This window comes from Pristiophorus japonicus, chromosome 31, assembly GCF_044704955.1.
Source record: "Pristiophorus japonicus isolate sPriJap1 chromosome 31, sPriJap1.hap1, whole genome shotgun sequence".
Classification (NCBI taxonomy): domain Eukaryota; kingdom Metazoa; phylum Chordata; class Chondrichthyes; family Pristiophoridae; genus Pristiophorus; species Pristiophorus japonicus.
Genome location: NC_092007.1, coordinates 2,408,827 through 2,417,125, shown reverse-complemented (window position 1 = coordinate 2,417,125; position 8,299 = coordinate 2,408,827). Strand labels below are relative to the sequence as shown.

Below are 8,299 nucleotides of genomic sequence, written 5' to 3'. Positions count from 1 at the left end.
CCCTTTACGTTGATGGGTCCCGACGATATATTGACGAGCAATTCCGCACCGGGTGGGGCGTGGTAGACCAGGACGGTGCCACCCTCCTGCGAGGAGCACTGGAAGGAACAGTGTCCGCCCAAGTGGTGGAGCTGGTAGCGCTGACCGAAGCCCTCAAATGGGCAAAGGGGAAGCGTATAAATGTTTATACTGACAGCCGGTACACAATCGGGGTAGTACACGACGACATGATAGCCTGGAGTAGATGTGGATACATAACTTCAGGGGGGACACACATTAAACACGAGAATATAGTTCGGGAATTGGTAAAAGCCGTTAAAAGACCTGCGACAGCAGCAGTAGTAAAGATCAAGGCGCATCAAAGGGTAGAGATCAGGGAACAGCGGGGAAACATGCTGGCAGATCAAGCAGCTAGGAGCGCAGTGCAAGAAGATGAGCCCCAGATAATTAAAGTGGCCATGATAGGACCAGGAGAGCTGAAAATCCATAAGGTACAGGAGGTAAGTAGCTCGGAGGAACGGTCACAATGGGAAAGCAAGGGGGCTAGCATTGGGGAGGACGGGGTATGGAGAAAGGGATTACAAGTAGTCGCCCCGTCCTCAATCCAAACCGAACTACTCCGGCTACACCACGAGCCGGACCACACTGGGCGAGATGGAATGCTGAGCCGTCTGCTCAAAGACTGGTGGTGGGCAGGGGTAGGGCGAGATGTAGCCAAACATTGCCAGCGCTGCATAGTATGTGCACAACATAATCCAGGCAGACCCATAAAGGTTAAAATGGCACATCAGACACGTCCCAGGGCCTGTGGGAGAATCTACAAATTGATTTCACAGGGCCCCTACCCAACAGTCGGGGAAAGAAATACTGCCTGGTCATTATCGATCAGTTTACCAGGTGGGTTGAGGTTTTTCCCACCCGGGATTGTGGAGCATCCACGGTAGCGCAGATTCTCGCATTCGACATAATCCCACGGTGGGGAGTGCCCCTTCAAATTGACTCAGACCAGGGGTTGGGGGCGGCTGCAATATGATTGTATGTATGTTTCTCACCCCCCCCAACACCGCGCCCCATAAGAACCACTACATTGCCCGAGGAACTGCCTTGTCGCATAACTACTAAGGGACCAGAGAATGGGATTGTAATGTACAACGAAGGGGAATTATTGTATGATAATGTTAAACATGACATTGTGCCTGTCCTGATCAATATTTCAGGCATCCAGATGCCGGAATACTGTACAGAACAGTTAAGGAAAATGTACAATGTATTAAGTAAAGTTGTAATGCAGCAGGCAGCCGATGCAATGGGTGCCAGTAGATTCCGGGGACAGGGGTCAGCCCCCAGAATAAAGAGGGAAATAGTTAATGATGTTGCTACCGTTTTCAATACAGGGACCTCCGTAGTGAACTCGATAGATATACAAGGGTTACATGAGGGTGGAACAGCTTAGAGGGTTGATGAAGGGATTATTAGAGAGGGTGGAAAAAAACCAGGAAGACCAAGCCAAGCTAGGAAAGGATGGTGCCGAAATCCAGTTGGATGGCATCTCAGTCTTGGAGGCTCACGCCAAAACTATCAACCACCTCATTGATAGAGAAAAAGAAGATACGGGAAAGCAAAGACAGGGGCAATTCTGTCACGCTTATGGTCTGTGGATGGTGGGACAGATCCGCCATAATCTCGACCAGATCCAACACGGGGAAGTACCCGATTGGATAGACAGTTCACATTTAGCTCAGTTGGCTAATCAGAGGGGGACACTGGATAATTGTACCCTGAAGGGACTGACCCGAGTTGTTCTGCGGAGAGAAGCCTGGATCCAGTCCTGAGACTTCCTCCCCGCTGGCGTTAATAAAGGCCGCATTGGCGTTGGAACCGACTCTGAGTGTTGAGTGATTCTTCTGAGAAAACATTCACGCTAACAGTGGCCGGTGGTCATGGGATTGAATGTTGAAGGTGGTGGAAAGGGTGCCAATCAAGCTGCTGCTTTGTTCTGGATGGTGTCGAGCTTCTTGACTGTTGTTGGAGCTGCACTCGTCCAGCCAAGTAGACAGTATTCCCTCACACTCCTGACTTGTGCCTTGTAGATGGTGTAAAGGCTTTGGGGAGTCAGGAGGTGAGACACTCGCTGTAGAATACCCAGCCTCTGATCTGCTCTTGCTGCCATGTTATTTATGTGGCTGGCCCTGTTATGTTTCTGGTCAATGTTGACCCCCAGGATGTTGATGGTGGGGGACTTGGTGATGGTAATGCCATTGAATATCAATGGGATGTGGTTAGATTCTTGCTTGTTGGAGATGGTCATTGCCTGGCACTTGCATGGCACGAATGAAGCCTGAATGTCGTCCAGATCTTGCTGCATGCGGACATGAACTGCTTCATTTTCTGAGATGTTGTGAATGGAACTGAACATTGTGCAAACATCATATCCCATGATAAAAATTAGAATAAATGAATAAATTATCTATGCCTCAAAGTAAATTGCAGGAGGTGAATGTTCACTTTTACTGCCGGTTGGAACAAGGGCAATAGTGCATTTAACACCCATTTTACGCACCACCGAATATTCCTGGTTTCCTACATTACAACATTCGAGGCATAGAATATAAGAGCAGGGAGGTTATGCTAGACCTGTATAACTTACGGGGGCAATATTGACAATGCCATATCTCGTGCAAGCCTTCTGCATGATGGTGCTGCGGAGGAGAAGATTGATTTGGCAGCATCAACTGAGGAACATAAAAGCACCCAGGATGATGGGCAGGAGGCCTTACCCACATCAGGTATACGAGACAGGCGTTCATACCTGCACCTGATTGAGGCAGACTGTGCGAGAAGGCTGCGTTTCCACAAAAAAGTTGTAACTAAGATCTACGAGTTAATAAAAGCAGACCGGCACCATAGAAGCGTCAGGAGGACTGCTTTGTTAGTTGAAGTAAAGGTTACAGCTGCACTTTGATTTTATGCATCTGGATCATTCCAGGCCACAACTGGGGATGTGTGCACCATTTCTCAACATGCAACACATATCTGCATCTGGCAGATGACTACTGCACTATATGCCCGGAGGAATGACTACATCAAGTTCCCCATGTCCGCCCAGGCAATGCGTCACAGGGCTGTGGGCCTCTCCAGAATTGCTGGTTTCCCCAAGGTACAGGGCTGCATTGATTGTACCCATATTGCCTTGTAAGCACCTTTGGAGGATTCCGAGCTGTACAGGAACAGAAAGGCTTTCACTCCATGAACGTGCAGCTCATCTGTGATGACATGCATCACATCATGGCAGTTGATGCGAGTTACCCTGGGAGCATCCATGATGGTTTCGTCCTACGCGACAGCATTATATCTACCAATGTTTCAGCTGCAGCCAGAAGTGCAGAGCTGGCTGCTGGGGTACAAAGGGTAGAGCCTCGCCACCTGGCTCTTGATGCCCCCATGCGTAACCTGGATGGAAGCTGACCGGGAATATAACATGTCGCACATTGCGATGCGGAACATAATAGAGAGCACCATTGGCATCTTGAAGCAGCATTTCCATGGCTACTTGCAATAATCCCCTGAGATTGGCACTGTTGTTTGCTGCATGCTGCAGAACTTAGCCATCATGAAGCAGCAGCAGCTGGTAGTAGAAGACCCACCTGAGGTGAGAGTAGCTGATGATGAGGAGGAAGATACAGATGATGAGGAGAAGGAGGACAAGGAGGATGAGGAAGCCATACAACTACCTGAACCCGGAGCATGACAGCAGAGGAGGGTGGGCAGCTCATCCCTGAACACTTTGCTGCCTGAAGGCTTAGCGGCAACTATTCCAAATGGACACTGTTTACAGTTTGGACCTGTTCCGTAATGTTGTGTTGTGTTAATAATGGAACAAATAATGCAAATGATTCTGTTATAATTTAAGATATATTTTATTCAAAATGTTTACACTTGTTTGTACTTAACTTAACTTTAATAAAAATATTCTTGTATCAAACTTGAAACTATTCAGTTAAGATCACTTACAAGCTTTTAAACTTGTAAATTGACATCACTTATAAAAAACTTTTAACTTGACAACAGTTACAACAGTAACAACAAAAACAACAACAGCAGCATCGAACAAAGGCTGCACCCATCTCTCCTCCACCTTATTCTAAGACCGCCGACTGCGCTTGGTCTTGGTGATTCCACCCTTGCCCGTTGTCAGTGGCGCAGCGTTTCTCGGGTTGGTACCAAGCTTATTCTTTCGAGCATCTTGGGTAATGCGTACATCTTGTTGGGGGGGGCGCAGGTTGGCGATAATGTGGAAGGCCCGGCTTGGGCCTCTTGAGAGGTTGGTCTGTGGATTGATTGGAGTGGGAGTTGATTCCATCAATGGCCGCAGGGTCTGGGCAAGTTCCCTTATTGTAGCAGGTACCTCCGACATTCCCTCCCTCATGTGTTCCCCCAACATCTCAACTACCTCCGACATTCCCTCCCTAATGTTTACCGACAGTGTATCAACTACCTGCAACATTCCCTCCCTAATGTTCACCGACAGTGCATCAACTACCTGTGACATTCCCTCCCCAATGTTCACCAACAGTGTATCAACTACCTCCGACATTCCCTCCCTAATGTTCACCGACAGTGTACCAGCTACCTGCGACATTCCCTCCCTAATGTGCACGGACAGTGTATCAACTACCTCCGACATTCCCTCCCTAATGTTCACCGACAGTGTATCAACTACCTGCGACATTCCCTCCCTAATGTTCACCGACAGTGTATCAACTACCTGCAACATTCCCTTCCTAATATTCACCGACAGTATTATCAGCTACCTGCAACATTCCATCACTAATGTTCACCGACAGTCTATCAACTACCAGCAACCTTCCCTCCCTAATGTTCACCGACAATGTATCAACTGCCTCCGACATTCCCTCCCTAATGTTCACCGACAGTGTATCAACTACCTGCGACATTCCCTCCCTAATGTTCATCGACAGTGTATCAACTACCTGCGACATTCCCTCCCTAATGTTCATCGACAGTGTATCAACTACCTGCGACATTCTCTCCCGAATGTTCACCGACAGCATTATCAGCTACCAGCAACATTCCCTCCTTAATGTTCACCGACAGTGTATCAACTACCTACGACATTCCCTCCCTAATGTTCACCGACAGTCTATCAACTACCTGCGACATTCCCTCCCGAATGTTCACCGACAGTGTATCAACTACCTCCGACATTCCCTCCCTAATATTCACCGACAGTGTATCAACAACCTCCGACATTCCCTCGCTGCGCAGATAGCAGTTAACGGATATGATGTAATTGGCATCACAGAGACACGGATCCAGGGTGACCAAGGCTGGGAACTCAACATCCAGGGGTATTAAACATTTCGGAAGGAAAGACAGAAAAGAAAAGGAGGTGGGGTGGCGTTGCTGATTAAAGAGGAAATTAATGCAATAGTAAGGAAGGACATTAGCTTCGATGATGTGGAATCGGTATAGGTGGAGCTACGGAATACCAAAGGGCAGAAAACACTAGTGGGAGTTGTGTACAGACCACGAAACAGTAGTAGTGATGACAGCATCAAACAAGAAATTAGGGATGTGTGCAATAAAGGTACAGCAGTTATCAAGGGCAACTTTAATCTACATATTGATTCGGCTAACCAAACTGGTAGCAATGCGGTGGAGGAGGATTTCCTGGAGTGTATTAGGGAAAGTTTTCTAGACCAATATGTCGAGGAACCAACTCGAGGGCTGGCCATCCTAGACTGGGTGATGTGTAATGAGCAGAGACTAATTGGCAATCTTGTTATGCGAGGCCCCTTGGCGAAGAGTGACCATAATATGGTAGAATTCTTTATTAGATTGGAGAGTGACACAGTTAATTCAGAGACTAGGGTCCTGAACTTAAGGAAAGGTAACTTCGATGATATGAGACGTGAATTGGCTAGAATAGACTGGGGAGTGACACTTAAAGGGTTGACGGTGGATAGGCAATGGCAAAAATTTTAAGATTATATGGGTGAACGTCAACAATTGTACATTCCTATCTGGAGTAAAAATAAAACGGGGAAGGTGGCTCAACTGTGGCTAACAAGGGAAATTAAGGATAGTGTTAAATCCAAGAAAGAGGCATATAAATTTGGCAGAAAAAGCAGCAAACCTGAGGACTGGGAGAATTTTATAATACAGCAGAGGAGGACAAAGGGTTTAATTAGGAGGGGGAAAATAGAGTATGAGAGGAAGCTTGCTGGGAACATAAAAACTGACTGATAAAGCTTCTATAGATATGTGAAGAGAAAAAGATTAGTGAAAACAAATGTAGGTCTCTTGCAGTCAGATTCAGGTGAATTTATAATGGGGAACAAAGAAATGGCGGACCAGTTAAACAAATACTTTGGTTCTGTCTTCACGAAAGAAGACACAAATAACCTTCCCGGAATACTAAGGGACCGAGGGTCGAGTGAGAAGGAGGAACTGAAGGAAATCCTTATTAGGCGGGAAATTGTGTGAGAGAAATTGATGGGATTGAAGGCCGATAAATCCCCGAGGCCTGATAGTCTGCATCCCAGAGTACTTAAGGAAGTAGCCCTAGAAATAGTGGATGCATTTTGGTGATCATTTTCCAACAATCTATTGACTCTGGATCGGTTCCTATGGACTGGAGAGTAGCTAATGTAACACCACTTTTTAAGAAAGGAGGAAGAGAGAAAACAGGCAATTAGCCTGACATCAGTAATGGGGAAAATGATGGAATCAATTATTAGAGATGAAATAGCAGCACATTTGGAAAGAAGTGACAGGATCGGTCCAAGTCAGCATGGATTTATGAAAGGTAAATCCTGTTTGACAAATCTTCGAGAATGTTTTGAGAATGTAACTGGTAGAGTGGATAAGGGCGAACCAGTGGATGTTGTGTATTTGGACTTTCAAAAGGCTTTTGACAAGGTCCCACAGAAGAGATTGATGTGCAAAATTAAAGCACATGGTATTGGGGATTATGTACTGACGTGAATAGAGAACTGGTTGGCAGACAGGAAGCAGAGAGTCAGGATAAATGGGTCTTTTTCAGAATGGCAGGCAGTGACTAGTGGAGTGCTGCAGGGTTCAGTGCTGGGACCCCAGCTATTTACAATATACATTAATGATTTGGATGAGGGAATTGAGTGTATTATCTCCAAGTTTGCAGATGATACTTAGCTGGGTGGCGATGTGAGTTGTGAGGAGGATGCTAAAAGGCTGCAGGGGGATTTGGACAGGTTAGGTGAGTGGGCAAACACATGGCACATGCAGCATAATGTGGATAAATGTGAGGTTATCCACCTTGGTGGCAAAAACACGAAGGCAGAATATTATCTGAATGGCAGCAGATTAGGAAAAGGCGAGGTGCAACAAGACTTGGGTGTCATGGTACATCAGTCATTGAAAGTTGGCATGCAGGTACAGCAGGCAGTGAAGAAGGCAAATGGTATGTTGGCTTTCATAGCTAGGGGATTTGACTATAGGAGCAGGGAGGTTTTACTGCAGTTGTGCAGGGCCTTGGTGAGGCCTCACCTGGAATATTGTTTTCAGTTTTGGTCTAATCTGAGGAAGGATATTCTTACTATTGAGGCAGTGCAGCGAAGGTTCACCAGACTGATTCCCGGGATGGCAGGACTGACATATGAAGAGAGACTGGATCGACTGGGCTTGTATTCACTGGAGTTTAGAAGGATGAGAGGGGATCTCATAGAAACACATAAAATTCTGACGGGACTGGACAAGTTAGATGCAGGAAGAATGATCCCGATGTTGGGGAAGTCCAGTACCAGGGACATAGTCTAAGGATAAGGGGTAAGCCATTTAGGACTGAGATGAGGAGAAACTTGTTAACCTGTAGAATTCCCTACCGCAGAAAATTGTTGATGCCAGTTCATTGGATATATTCAAGCGTGAGTTAGATATGGCCCTTAGGGCTAAAGAGATCAAGGAGTATGGAGAGAAAGCAGGAAAGGGGTACTGAGGTGAATGATCAGCCATGATCTTATTGAATAGTGGTGCAGGCTCGAAGGGCCGAATGGCCTACTCCTGCACCTATTTTCTATGTTTCTCTGTTTCGATGTTCACCGACAGTGTATCAGCTACCTGCGACATTCCATCACTAATATGCCCGGACAATATTTCCATTTCTCACGAGAGTGTTGTTACTTCTCCCGACAGTCCCGATACCTCACCACCCACCCCACCGATGGTGTCCAGGAGTGATCGGGTCAGGTCAATGCTCTCCCCACTCATTGCCTTCATTGGAACCACATCTGTTACATTG

General features: G+C 46.6%; 1 protein-coding gene across 6 annotated transcripts in view; it reads left to right on the top strand.

Annotated features, from left to right (window-relative positions):
* The window catches only part of LOC139240310 (cell adhesion molecule CEACAM5-like), a 497,355-nt gene that overhangs the window by 329,702 nt on the left and 159,354 nt on the right, over nt 1-8,299 (top strand). The gene's annotated exons all lie outside the window — the stretch shown is intronic.